Raw genomic sequence first — 15504 nt, 5'->3', positions numbered from 1 at the left:
CTCTCGTGACTGCCTCCTGGACTTTACCTGGAAGGTTACGGAGGATCTACATGCGAGTAATCACTTTCCCATCATCCTTACTGCAATGGTATCTAGTCCTTGTTCCTGTTTACCAAGATGGAGGTTGGATAAGGTGGACTGGTCACTTTTGCATTCTTTGATTTCTGTTAATGTCTCTGCTGATGACTTTCCACATATAGATGAGGCTCTTTCGTTCTTTACCTTTGCACTGCATTCTGCTGAGCATCAAGCTGTTCCTAAAACCTCTGGTATGTATAGCTATCAACCTGTCCTCCATAGTGGAATTAGGATTGAAGTATTGCTGTATGTGCTAAGATAGCTTTCTTACGATATTGTAGATGCAGAACATAATATAATCTTGTCGAATTCTGGAGGGCGTGGGCTAATACAAGCTAGGCAGGACTTTTAGATGACTTTTGTGTCATCTATAACTCCAAGACTCCAGTGTCTCAGATGTGGAAGAGGATGTGAAAGATTTCGGGTAAATTCGCTCAAGGCATGTCCTCCGTGCTAATATCTAATGGTAAACCGGTTGGTGACCCTGCAACTGCAGCTGATGTTTTGGCATCTGCCTTTGTGGCTGTCTGTCATTCTCCAGTTTTGCCAGACTTCGGGAGGTGGAGGAAGCTAAGGTGATAGACTTCCATTCAGGGTATGGGTAGACTTACAACCTCCCTTTCTCTTATCACGAACTTCAATCTGCCCTTTCCATGTCATGCCACCTTGCCAGGGCTGGATGATATTCCCTACGCAATGCCTTGGCACCTGGATAGAGATATGCATTGTCTTTTCTTCTCGGCCTCTTTAATGGAATCTGGAGAGACTCTTCTCGTCCCACCTCCTGGCTTGAGGCTATTGTCCTGCCATTCCAGAAGCCAGGGAGGGCAGGTTACAGTCCCCTGGAATATCAGCCAATTGCCCTAACATCTTGCATGTATACTGAAATAAATGGTCAGTACCCACCTAATATATATCCTCAAAAAGAATGAATGTCTCTTTCAGTGTCAGTATGGTTTTCAAAAATGTCGCTTAACAACCGATGCACTTGTTCATCTTGAGGCTGCAGCATGTGACACTCTTGCTAGGAAGCAGCATCTGGTCTGCATTTTCTTTGACCTAGAAAAGGCATATCATATTACGTGGCAGTTTGGTATCTTCAAATAACTCCATTCTTTTGATTTACATGGCAAGCGCCCCTATTTATATTGAATTTTCTGTGTGACCATTCAGTCAGGGTTCGGGTTGGCTTCACCCTGTGACCCTCAGGAGGAAGGTGTGCCTCATGGAAGTGTCCTTAGAATGACAGCTTATTCTATAGCATTGGATGGTACTGTGTCCTGTACTCCAGAGGGGGTGTCTGCCTCACTGTATATCGATGATCTGGCTCTATAGTATGTTGCTTCCACAATGTCCGTGGCTGAATGTTGCATGCAGCTCGCCCTGGACAAAGTCTGTCACTGGGCCATCTTTTATGGCTTCCATTTTTCATCATCCAAAACAGTGGCCTTGCATTTCTGTCACTTTAGAGGTCCTGATCCTGACTTCCAGTTGTATGGCCACAGGGTGCGATATGTGAGCGAGACATGGTTCCTTGGCTTTGTTTTTGACAGGAGACTGATGTGGGTTCCTCATATCCGTTCATTACGACTTTCATGCCTCCGAGCCCTCTCTCTCCTACGGATTCTGTCTCACTCGTCTTGGGGCGCCAACAGAACTATCCTGCTGTATCTTTACCATGCCTTAGTAAGGAGCAAATTGGACAATGGATGTGTGGTGTACTCTTCTGTTACTGAGGCAAGGCTGCGACCACTAAATTCGATACATCATGCTGGGATCCATCAGTCAGTTGGGGCTTTCCGATCTTCCCCGATTCCTAGTTTACTGGCTGATGCAAATGAGTCGCCATTGATTCTCCACCGGCAGTCCTTAATGGTACAGTGTTGGCACCGCCTTAGCTGTCTTCCTTCCCCATTGAGTTGTCAGGCTGTCTCTGAGGTCGCTCTTCGCCCTTTTTCCAACACCCACCCTCACTATGCACACCTGTTTGGGTACAGATTGAGAGTTGCCATGGGGGAGTGTGGTATTCAGTCCTCCCATGTTTGCCCAGAGCATGTTCTCGAGTGGCTCCCTGGCTTCTCTCAGAGGTACGACCATGTGTTTACTTCCCTAGGAGGATGGCCTCTCTTTCCTCTTAGGTAGCTCTGTCTTACTTTATAGAACATGCCTCTGCTCACAGCAACTCGAGCCATGGCTGATGGATCCAAATCCCGTATGAGGGCAGGCTTGGGCGTCATTTTCAATGACTTTAGCCGTGGTGGGAGTCTCCCTCCTTTCGCATCTGCTTTTACAGCTGAACTTACTGCCATTTTAGTTGCAGTTGAATTGATTTTTAGTTTCCCTCCATCTGCATTTACTCTCAGACTTTTGTGCACCAGTCCAACTCTTCATTTCGTAAATCTTTCCTCCATCTCCCTTCCGTTCTCTGCAATCAGCTCCAAGTCATCAGCATACATAACCTCCCATCGAAGTTTATTTCTGAAGTCAAATGAAAGAGCTTCGAGCACCGTGACAAACATTTAGGGGCTCAAAACTGACTACTGATGCACGCCAACATTCCCGGATATATATATATCACACAAATCTCCATTCACCTGGGTGCGTGCACATACACATGCATAAACATAACTACTCTAATCAGCCACTGCTCGATCTCAAGCTTCCTAATTTCCCACTTAATCACTTCCCTAGGGATTCTGTCAAAGGCCTTCTCCGATCCAACAAACACAAGGCATAGCTCTTGTCCATTTCCTATATTTTTTCCTGAAACTGTCATACAATGAATACGGTATCAGAGAGAGAGAGAGAGAGAATGTAAAAATAAGTAATAAGTACTGTATATCAGTTAAGTAATATTATTGCATTAAAATATTATTCATGATTTTATAGATCTATTTTCCAGTATCATGTGGAGTTATGTTATATTAAAAAATAAAATTATGAATATGTATTTTTATGTATAATTAATTGTCTATGCAAGCAGTTTTTATTTTGTGGTAAAACATTTAGTGTCAAGTTGTGTGTGTTCATTTTATTATTCGAAGAGCTTTTATACGCAACGTTAAGCTGAAGTGATTATATTACCAATAAAAATGTACTCACTCATTGCCATTTGAAAGATGGTACAGAAGGGCTATAAAAGCTCCGCTCTCCTTCCTCAAGATGTCTCGAAAGCTCTGTATTGCATTTGTTTTCTTTTTTGTAATGAGTTACAGATGTAGCCTACTGTGAGGGTATAGTATTATAAGTGCTTCGTGCCTGAGTGTCGTTCAGCTCGGACACTGGTTTGTCCTTTTTTGTTTGGTATTCGGTTCGGATTCGTTTGGTGAGGTGGTTCTCCTCCGTGGGTGGCAAGTAGTTAAGGGGCGTGACGTGGCATTGGAGGTTAGATGGTAGTTTCCATTCGCAGTACCGTCAGTTGCTCCCCAACCCCTAGCCAGGATCCTACTTCTGTCGAGGGACGAATAGGAGAGGCAGCCTTCATGTCCCGTTAGTGACTCCTGTGAGGTGTTCCTGCCCGAGTGGTACACTGCTGGCTAATATTATGGAACACCCCGGGATACAGGAGAGGGCCAACACTCGAAGTTTTACCGTAGGGAAACTGTATCATATTTTATGAAAGGGACTTCTAAGGAACTTTTGTCTGTATTTAACGGTGGTACAAACCTTTGGTGCTATGATTGTTATTGTTATTGTAATAAATGTATTATTATTATTTTTTTTGTTTACCATTAACACAACAGCAACACTTCTGATACCTGATCCCTGATTTATGATATTGCTATGTTCACCGGACTACTTTGTGTTTAAGAGAACCTGAAGTATTCACGCCTACAGAATGTTTGTTCATTATCTGTTTGAATGAAATGTATCATCAAATGGTATGGATTGTTTCTTTGGCCGCAAATAGTCATGATTTTCCAAATGAGGCCAGTTCTACTGTACTGTAATTGTCGCTTGGAGAACATGTGGTTCAAACGCCAACTTCCTAACACCAGAGCAGAGATTTTGTTTATCTGTGTGCAAAAACAGATTCCTTGACGATGTAAATTTAGTATTTATCACCCAAATCGTCTCGAAGCCAAATTTAAACTGTCATTTTTGGTTTTAATAGTAGCCCTTTTGAATTTTGCTCATACAAAGTTATCGACAAGGCGACAATGACATCAAACGGATTTATAAAAAATAAGGTCCTTCTAACAGAAACAATGATAAAAACTTGTATGTATGCACTCCAGAACAATGCTGAGCTCTAAATCTCATTCTGCCACCGGACTGAGACAAAGAAAACAAACGATTTTAACAACCTTCCCATGCATGCGAAACTTCCTCAGTGTGAAAATGAATCAATACTTCATTTACAAAAACTTTCAACAGCACGCTCATCACTCCCCACCCTTCCCACCTCACTCCATCCCATCCCAGCCAACCCTAACCCACTCGACCCCATGCCACTGATTTGACCCCACCCCGCCCTACCTTACTCCACCTCCTCGTCATTTTGCTTCATCCCCACCTCAGGGGATTTCATACACACTCACACTACACCCTGACACACAATGGCAGTATAACACGCTCGGAATTATTCATATCATAGAACAACACAGCACGCACAGACATAAACCTGATTTATGAATAGTTGTTTTTATAAGGGGTATATCGTGCTCACAAAAGGGCGAGAAGGTGCTGTACTGGTTTGCAGATCCAGTTCGTAAACCCAGTTCTTTTTCCGGGCATGTCAGACTTTAGGACTCATTTTCATTTCTTCATTTCACTATTCACCCAACACTAGAAAATGGAGACTGTTTGTAAACCGATTATTGTGGGTTATGTTCAAGGGAAGACTGACATGGAAAAATAATAATGTCTTAATAACCATAATGAATGCACTGGAACAGTCTGCTTCACACAGTTGGCATGGGCGGTCAGCTCTACCGTACGCGTTCGAGCTGTTTGCGAGTCCTGAAGGGCAGCTGATTCATGGGACCAAGGACTAATACTGGTTATTGGTTGACATTAACGAGGGTAGAAGCGAACTACCTCTACCCAATATTTCACGCACGGGTACGGGTAGGTAGAGTTTGAAATGTACGGTGTGAGTGTAAATATGGAACCTGTTGGAGCAGTTCTGTTTGGGACGGAGAGAATTTATATTAAGTCATGGAAGGAACCTGGACAGGATGCGAAGGTGAGAAAAAGCATGAAAAGACATAGTACTGCAGCCTCTTAAATGTCCGTGCCCAGGAGGGGTTGTAAACAGATCAGAAGAACTGATAAGGACATTCATCATCAATCCGACTGTCAGTGGCAGTCAGTAAAGAAAAACTTCACTATTCTTTTTAGTTCCTCTTCTTCGTATTCTTTTACTTTTTCTGTTTCTTCTCACTATAATAATAATAATAATAATAATAATAATATTGTTGCTGCTGTCATCGCCGTCGTCGTCAGCATCAGCTTCGGCTTAGGCGTCTTTCTAGCACCTCTTCCTTATTTTTTGTTGGTCATTTTCAAAGCCAATATCCAGTATGGGTTTAATTATTGCCAGATATGTGTGTATATCATACTGGTCGAGGTCAAACTTGGGTAACTGAATGTGCGGTTTAGTTGCCATTTTCCCAAATATTTCCTGATTACCTCTCTTCTACGCCTGGGTCTAGAACCACCGCTGGCCACCAGTGTAATGCTAGGTGAAATTAGGCTCGACTTCTCGTTCCTATTTCACCTAACGTGGACCGGGGTCCTCTTTCGAGACCGGAGCTAGTGCAATAAAGAGAGGCAGGACACAAAAACTTTAGGCAAAAACCTTTACACATATATTACCACAGTCAGACACAGGACAAATCAGCAGATATTACAGCACAATATATAGCAATATAAAACCTTATCTAGGATATGAGTATCTCGCAGGATACTTGCTTCTTTGATACTAATGACAACACAACAATCCTAATGTATTAGGAGTGCAGTAAATATAGTCGAGCGCGCGGGGGCGCGGGAGGGGGTTGGGTCTCACTAGGAGGAGATAGGGGAGGTGCGGGGAGTGACTTGTGACGGCTAGGTGAAAGTTATGGTAATACTGGAAGGCGGCATATATTAGCCGTGAAGTTTATATGGTTTCCACTAGCCAAAATACTTTGGTAATTGGTTTTATCCTTGACTCACACTTACTTGAGATATGGGAGTGAGAGCGGGTGGTGAACAAGATTTATTGATAGCGTGGGGGAAGGAGAGAATACTATTAATACTTTCTTTCACAATATGCCTTTACAGTAATGAGGGTATGTCTTTATAGGCACAGGCTTATTAATTGTATAACAGAGATGTCACTCACACGTATAGTCAATCAGATCTTGTTCCACAGCGTGGGGGAAGGAGAGAATACTATTAATACTTCCTTTCACAATATTCCTCCACAGTAAAGGGGGTATGTCTTTATAGGCACAGGCTTATTAATTATATAACAGAGATGTCACTCACACGTATAGTCAATCAGATCTTGTTCCACACTCTCGTCCTTTAACTTCTCACTGTGATCTGATTTACCCCGATATTCACTATATGAAATCACTGCACAATACTTACATTAGGGGAAATCACACTTAACCTAAATCACTCGTGCTACAATATCACACGTATTCATCAGGGGGATAGGCAGGAACATGTCATCGGTGATCATGCTGGGCTAGGGGCACCGTGAATGCGAGGCGTGCCGAGTGGGCACGGGATAGCTCGTAAGGGCGTCCTCTCACGTCCTGGACTTCCCGTGGCTTCTGGACTTGGCTCCGGCGTGTGGCCCTCGGGACTGGGGCCGAATAGCTCCAGGAACCTCTGTGATAGGTCCCGGCGTCGTGGGGGCGTAGAGAGATCATGCCTGGGTGTCCTGGGGAGAGCCGAGAGAGACTGTGGACTGCGGTCTCCAGCGTCTAGGGGCGCCGACAGGGGAAAGCTGCGGCAGCGACTTCCACTGGGGTCCATCAGGTGCGTCTGCTATAGAGCCAGGCGTAGGGTACAGAGACCAGGGGAGGCTGGGAGGCCTGTCTGGGTCACTCTGGGACAGGAAGCCTGGGCTACAGTCTCCTACCGTGGGGACGTCTCTCTACTCTGCACTCCCTCAGAGCGACCGTAGATCGTCTCACGAGGGAGGGAGCGACGATGGGTCGTTTCTACCACGACACTCTCGGAGCGACCATAGATCGTCTCACGAGGATGGGAGCGACCATAGATCGTCTCTACCGGAACACCTTGGGAGCGACCATAGATCGTCTCTACCAGAACACCTTGGGAGCGACCATAGATCGTCTCTACCGGAACGCCTTGGGAGCGACCATAGATCGTCTCTACCGGAGCACCTTGGGAGCGACCATAGATCGTCTCTACCTGAACACCTTGGGAGCGACCATTGATCGTCTCTACCGGAACACCTTGGGAGCGACCATAGATCGTCTCTACCGGAACACCTTGGGAGCGACCATAGATCGTCTCTACCGGAACACTTTGGGAGCGACCAGAGATCGTCTCTACCAGAGGGGCGCCGTCTGGAGTATAGTTTAACTCCACCCCTAGCCGGCTCAGCAATTCCACTACGCAAAGGTAGTGTCCTCCTACGGTGGCGGCGGCGTGGTGGCTGCATGTCACAGGGGCGCACGGCCCGGGCTGACATGTGTCGCTGTTGCCCGGAGTGGTGGTGGCCAGTGGCGGCCGCCCCGTGGGGTCCGTGTGGGGGTTTCGGCATATCTGTGGGCACACTACGCTGTTCTTGGCTTGCCCTGTCGTCGGGGGTAATATGGTATTCTCCGGGGGCACTGTTTTTCAAACCACGCATTTTAATCATAATAATAATAATAAATTGTCGTTGCTGCTGTCATCGTCGTCGTCGTCAGCATCAGCATCAGCTTAGGCGTCTTTCTAGCACCTCTTCCTTATTTACTTTTTTCACATATAATACATGCTTCTGTATATTCCACACTCTGATTGTGCAGCACTCTCGCCCTACAATTGGCCTAAGAGTCAAACCTTTCACCTTGTCCTCCGACGTAAAGTTTTGTTGTTTTGTTTTGAAAATCGATTTACTTCATCCTTGTCCAATGTCAGCCCCTCTACCGAGTTTAGTCTTGGTGAGAACAAAGGTGCTTAAGACGCGATTTGGAAATGAAAATGGTCAACAATTACGAGATTTTATTACATTGTGGCAAGATATAGGGCGACGTCTACAAGCTCATAAGGTAATAATGTTAATAATATTATAATTATATGTTGGGTCTTGGGCCTTTCATGTAATGTGGGGTAGTTGCGTCATGTGTGACAAAACATTGCATAAATGTGCAGTACCAAACGAGAAATTAGGAAAAAAAGTACACACATTAAATTTGTTTGATTCTCCCCATTTTCTTTTATTTTAACAATAGACAGGTGAAAAGTATTTTCTTATAAAGGTACTTTGTTGTTATCAAGTACTTGTTTCACGTTAAGGAAGCAAACGTATACTTAGTACAGTATTTACTGCAGTCTTACAGAAGGCTTTCTACCAGACACATACATACATACATTTATATACAAACAAATATACATACATACATCATATAGAAAATCTTATTGATATATTATTTTACATAAATGTAAAATTTGAACCTTCAGTGCAAAATTTTAAGTACTTTAGAAGACCGTTTCCATAGATATAAGACAAGAATGATTGATTTTCATTGTCACACTCTCCAGAAACTTTTTTTTTTTTAAATTAGATTTGTTATTGCATTGCCACTCAGACTAATTCTGTTTAAAAATAATTATACATGAGCATTATAATATCATAAACAACTCGGTCTCGTTGCTTCTTTTTTTTTTTTTTTTTTCAACAATATGTTGGTGAAATTTGAGAGAAGCCACCAAGTAACACCAGTTACTCTTCCATAAAATTTTCCAGTGACACGCATAGGTCCACTGCAGCCTCAGTAGTTTTAGATATGACAGTTTTGGTTCTCTCTCTGGTACACCATGGCTTTCTTTCAGGAATATGGCGGGAGTTTTTGACAGTCACTTATGTAAAATAATTTTTCCAGTGGTGTGTGTGTGTGTGTGTGTGTGTGTGTGTGTGTGTGTGTGTGTGTGTGTGTGTGTGTGATAAATGACTTTGTGGGTTCCTTTGTGGTTGAGTTATATATATATTTTAGATTTATGGACGAGCTGTCTTTATATCTTGGAGTAGCTTCCCATTTGTCATGTAGTGACAGGAGAGGTAAAGAATAGTATGGGACTATTTTTATTTGTCTTGGAAATATTAACAAGTCTCTCACACAAAACGAAGTATAAGTCCCGGGTAGCTACCTCCCTGTCTCGCTATCTGTCTCTCTCTCTCAAATTGCCAAGCCCTTCTCCCCGTGCCCTGTCTCCTCTGAGGCCTGTCTCCTTCTAAGTTTTCTTTCCTAAATTCTGGTGAAACAGGAGACGTATCACGTGTGTTCCTCGTGGATGGAAAGTTTAAGAAGCCTGTGTGTGAGTATGTGTGTATATGTGCGTGTGGTCACTAGGTCTTTGTTCACGAGAGGACTGCTGACAGCTAACTGCATCATCTCCTTCTGGCTGCTGTCGTCAGCTTTCCTCAGTGTAACCTGCAACCTCATTTCCTTTTCCCAGGCTCGCCGAGGGCTGTCTATCTATCTATTTATCTCTCTATCTATTATGATTTGTAATTATAATGTAGTCCTGACATCTGCTCGGCCGCGCGAAAATGGCGTACCATCGACATTTAATAGTCATAACATATTAATACATACTATATAAACATTATAATGAACTTATAAGCTAATTAAGTGAAATACATAATATTGTAAAAGTAACATAATTGTATGAATATTGTATACATATATTATTCATAGTAAATAGTGATTATTTAGTAATATTACATTTTAAACAAGTTGTATACATATTTGAATAAATGCATTAAAGTAAATTATTTAACTGTAATACAGTATGTACTTGGGTTATTATAGTGAAATGCATACATGCAAGAATAAAAAATAGTTTAAAATGAAGATTATGGTAAGAGTTATTAATATTTCATTTAAAGATAATGGTACTGGTCTGCCATATATGGGTCATTCTTCTTTGTATTTTTTTTTTATATATATATAATTAATACTATATACAAAATATATACACTTCATTCAGGGTGGTTAACTGTGATGTTAACTCTCCCCCCACTAAATAATGACTCCAAATGAGCAATTCTTGCATGCATTCTGTGCATTGCGAACAGCAGTACTGCAACTACAATGCAGACGATTATAAAGACAGTAGGTGATGGGCTATACACATAATATGGGTTGAACATACTCAAACTCAAATCTTCCCAGGGCTTCATTGTTTCATTGATCAGCTGCATAGTTTCAAACTTAGGTGAAGTCAGCTTCATACTTGTGCTCATGTTTAAGTCCATATCAGGCAGTGGGTGGAAATGTTTGTGTGTATGATTGAGAATGGCGTAGTGATTGATGGTGGATAAAGTAGACATGGCTGGTGTAAATACCGCACAGTAGTCTGGTGCTATGTATAATCCTGATGCTGATGTATGAGATGGTGGTATATCTGGACAGACTATGTAAACTGATGTGTTATGAGGGAAATAAAAAAACTGTGAGTGTCCAATGCGTTGATGGTGTACAAGTTTATCTGGAGCAAAAGTGGAGTTGCAATGATGATGAATATTGTCATTTCTGATGATAGCCATTTCATAAGGGACTGTATCAGTAGGCTGAAACGTGAAAATGTACGCAGGACAAAGATGAACAGAATGTAAGGATGTGCGTCACTTTCGTTCAATCGTTGACTCCCTTGCGAAAGTGACAGTGTCCCGTCTCTTGGAGACCATGATGAGTTCGGTGTCTGTGTTGATGTTGATGATGACCAAAGTGTTGTTATTTTTATAGGGGAAGGGGTGTATTTGGTATACTGTGAACAGGTCTTCAGTGATGAATGGTACATGAACTACCACTGATGTTGGTGTTAGTGTTGCTTCTAAATACGGGTAATATTGCATAAATTCCCTACTGCGGAACAACGGCTTCAATTTATGTTTATGTATGCCTTGACTAACTATCTGACGTAGCTCATGAACTGGGAGTAAGTCATTTGTGATCTTGCCATCACCAGCATTCGAAATTCCTTGCATAAGTGCCCTGAAACGATCTCTAGTGTTCTCTAATTGTAGTAGAATCGTGTCAATATGTTCTGTGATGATGGAGAAGTGCTGGAAAAGAGTAACGCTTCCCTCTAATTCATTTATTTTATCTACACTCTCGAGAGCTACGTTTTCTGCTTGTTTCAGATTTTTCACAATTGTCTTCATTGCTGAGTTCTGTCCTGTGATGAATTTATCTTGGTATGTTAGTACCTGAGCTATCTCATTAAATTTGTTGTTTATTTCTTTAAGGTCATCCTCTGTAGCCAATCTAAAGATGTTCCCAAGAACTGCGCCGCCCAGGTCGAACAAACCGCCCTTTTGGCGAGTACGTGTGATGTTGTTCCTGTCGCTCAGTACCTCCGTTCCATAAGATGGGAGATCTTGGATCATGACGAGCATAGTTGACTTCGCCTGTTCTAGTTTCCATTTCGCTAACTTCACCATTTCATTCACTTCCTTGGTGTTATGTGCTTGTGAAACATAATTTCCTATCATGAAGTCCAGAGTTCGCATCGGCGTCGCAAGTCTTTCTAGATAAGTAGGTAAGTCATACAAGTAATCTAGACTTATTTCAGTACTAATGACGTCCTTAACGATTGTAGTCGTGGCCGTTGGAGCTATGAGGCATCCTTGTCGTACTATATGCTTGGGGTCTAGGTGCGCATATCCTCTTACTATGTAGAGGAGAATCCATAGCACAAGTCCCTTCATCGTAACCTACCGAAAAAAAAAATCTATTAATTTCCTATAATGCGGTGGTCGATGATAGTGATGATGTGCGTTACGGGTGATTGTTATTTCATTTATAGAAGGAGTTTAAATCGATATTTAATTCTCGTAAATGATGTACTGTAGATTTCATTGGAATAGTTGCACCTATGTTCGATTGTTTGGTATATGACCTTAATTTCTTTTTGTAATCATTGTTGTGTTCTTGCTTGGTTTCTTGAGGTACGTTCACCTGTTCGGTTGTATCCGAGGCTGAATAATTATGTGATAATTCCCTTGAAACTCGTTTTAAATGGTCAATATGAACTTGTTTCTCCTCGCCACTTGAAAGTGACTTAATTAAAACTTTGTTTGCTTTTATGTTAATTACTCTGTATGGGCCCTCAAATTTTGGGGATAATTTATTGTCTCTCGTATGAATGACTCCGTAAACAATGTCTCCTAAGCTGATAGGTGAATCTTTTGCCTTCTTGTTAAATGCCTCCGTCATTTCTTCCTTGGACATCGTTAATTGTTTTTTGACTCTTTTGTGAATGTCCTGGAATTCACGTAAACGGAGTTTAGCGTAATCATCGTAATTGTATATAGGCATGCTGTCACCTTCTAGGAGCTCATATGGTAATTTTTTATCTGTGCCATATATAATGAAATGTGGTGTGTCACCGATGGATTTATTTATAGACCCATTAATTGAGGCCTCTACTCTGGGAATCCAATCATCCCAGCTTGCATAATTTTCACTGAGAATGTGTCGTAGCACATCTAATACCTTTTATTTTGTCTCTCTACCAACCCATTCGATGCTGGGTGATAGGCCAAAACGTTAACCTTTTTGATGTTGTATTGTTTACATATTTCTTGTAAGATCTCAGAATTAAATTCTCCTCCATTATCACTTATTAATACCTTTGGGGTAGTAAAGCGACATATTACATTATCTGTTATTGCCTTTGCTACTGTCTCTGCTGTCTTATCTTTAATTGGAGCTAAAATGACATAACGGGAAAAATGATCCGTTGCTACGAATAAGTATAAGTTATTATTGTATGATAATGGCATCTTGAGTAAATCAACAGCGACAACGTCTCATGGTTGATGTGGTACAGGGTAATTACCCATCGGTGCAGGTGTGATTGGGTATCCTTTGTGTTTCGCACATGATTCGCATGTCTATATGATTGTTTATATCTTTTCGTAATGAAGGCCAGTAATATAATAGCTGGGCTTGGTTGAATGTCTTATCCTTTCCAGGATGTCCTGCATGTGGGCTGTCGTGTATCAATCGTAATACTTGAGGTATCATGTCATTAGGTACTACCAACTGGTTAGTATTTCTTTGGCGTTTTGGTTGTTTAGAGTTAATTTTGTATAATGTATTATTGACCATTGTGAATTGTTCAAGTGGGACATGCAGTTTGGGTAATTGTATGTCATCTCCACTTTCTAACTTGTATATTACTTTAGACCATATTGGGTCAAGTCTTTGTGCCTTTGCGATATCCTCGTGGTTTGGGATATTTCCTTTGAGATCTAACGCCGCGACCTGAATTGTGTTCGGGTTCCTAGATAATGCGTCAGCTACTATGTTCATTTTACCTTGTATATAATGAATTTGTACATTGTAGTTTTCAACTGTACATTTCCATCTTGCTCTCCTCCCAGAAAGGAGTTTTTCTTTAAACATACCCACCAGTGGTTTATGGTCGGTGAATAAGTGGATTTCGTAACCATATACCAAATCTCGAAACTTTTGTAATGCAAAAACCACTGCAAGTGCCTCTAAGTCTGTAGTGCAATAATATTTCTCCGCATCTCTTGTTTGTCTGCTGGCAAATGCAATTGGTTGATTCTTTCCTCTTTTATCTTCCTGCATCAGTACAGCCCCTAATCCTTTAACTGATGCGTCTGTACAAATAAGAAATGATTTTGTGTAATCCGGATATGCTAAACAAGGTGCATTTGTTAGTTTAATTTTTAGATTGTTAAATGCCCTTTTTTATTCTTCTTCCCATTGGAATACAGCATCTTTTTTGAGTAGTTGGAATAGAGGGAAGGCTATATAAGAGAACAGTGGTACGAATGACCTATAGTACCCAGCCAGACCTAAAAATTGTCTAACTTCGTCAGTCGTAGTGGGTTCAGGAAAATCTCTCCCGCCTACGCCTGACCCAGAGATCAAGACACGCAGTAAAACACCAAGTCCATATTCACAACTCGTCTTACTCACCCGTCTTCACTCAAGTTACTTATCGCTACTCATTCACTCACCACAGCTACCAGTGTGGGAAGCCGACGTCACCATGTGCTGAGATGACATCACAACGCGAGTCTGCCATGCCAAGCAACGTGTGACTGACACCAGGCACTTCTCACCCACTACTCATTACTCATTATTCACATAGCTCCTACTCATACTCATTTATTTTCACAGTTATGTTGGAAATTCGACGTTCTATGCTGAGGTTTGCCTGGGACAGCCGTTAACCACCATGGAATTTCCTGAGTAATATCGTCCATCAACACACCACTAGAATTATCAAGAGATCTTCAATCAAACCTGTATTTTTCTTCCGAGATCGACTTTTGTATCGACACACCTCTACGATCTGTGTCAAGTGGGTAAAATTATACTTGCTCATTTCTTCTCATTGCTAAAATGGGCTATATTCAACTTATTTACTCATCTATTTTGCTCTCTCAAATTGCCAAGCCCTTCTCCCCGTGACCTGTCTCCTCTGAGGCCTGTCTCCTTCTAAGCTTTCTTTCCTAAATTCTGGTGAAACAGGAGACGTATCACGTGTGTTCCTCGTGGATGGAAAGTTTAAGAAGCCTGTGTGTGAGTATGTGTGTATATGTGCGTGTGGTCACTAGGTCTTTGTTCACGAGAGGACTGCTGACAGCTAACTGCATCATCTCCTTACTGGCTGCTGTCGTCAGCTTTCCTCAGTGTAACCTGCAACCTCATTTCCTTTTCCCAGGCTCGCCGAGGGCTGTCTATCTATCTATTTATCTATCTATCTATTATGATTTGTTATTATAATGTAGTCTTGACGTGTGTGTGTGTGTGTGTGTGTGTGTGTGTGTGTGTGTGTGTGTGTGTGTGTAGGTCCACTGAATCTGTATTAACAGTACTCTGTTTGGGTGCTAAATTTGATGCTTTTTTGATTTTCCAGCATTATGACGGCGAATTTTAGGGTAATTCGCTTGACACAAGTATTTTTCCATGTAGTGTGCGTTGGTCCCGCTGCAGATTCAATAGTTTTCGATATAAGTTTCGCTACTGTGTTCTAATACGGGTTACAACTAGTTATTAATCAAAGCACCTCATCTTTGTGTACGGTAGGCTTGTTGTTCGTTTCGTCCGTTCAGTCAAAAGGCATTCGTCCAACTAAGCCACCCAAATGTCACTTTTCCAATCCATGGCCCCAGGCGCAAGAGGGCTATTATTCCCAAAACCCCTTGACGTCATTCATGTTCCATTCGTGGCGATAACTGACGACCTTATTTACACTCAAGCGAAT

This window comes from Coenobita brevimanus, chromosome 94 (assembly GCF_032717465.1).
Source record: "Coenobita brevimanus isolate Jiangsu-jjx chromosome 94, ASM3271746v2, whole genome shotgun sequence".
In the NCBI taxonomy this organism is placed as follows: domain Eukaryota; kingdom Metazoa; phylum Arthropoda; class Malacostraca; order Decapoda; family Coenobitidae; genus Coenobita; species Coenobita brevimanus.
This window is presented reverse-complemented; position numbering follows the sequence as displayed.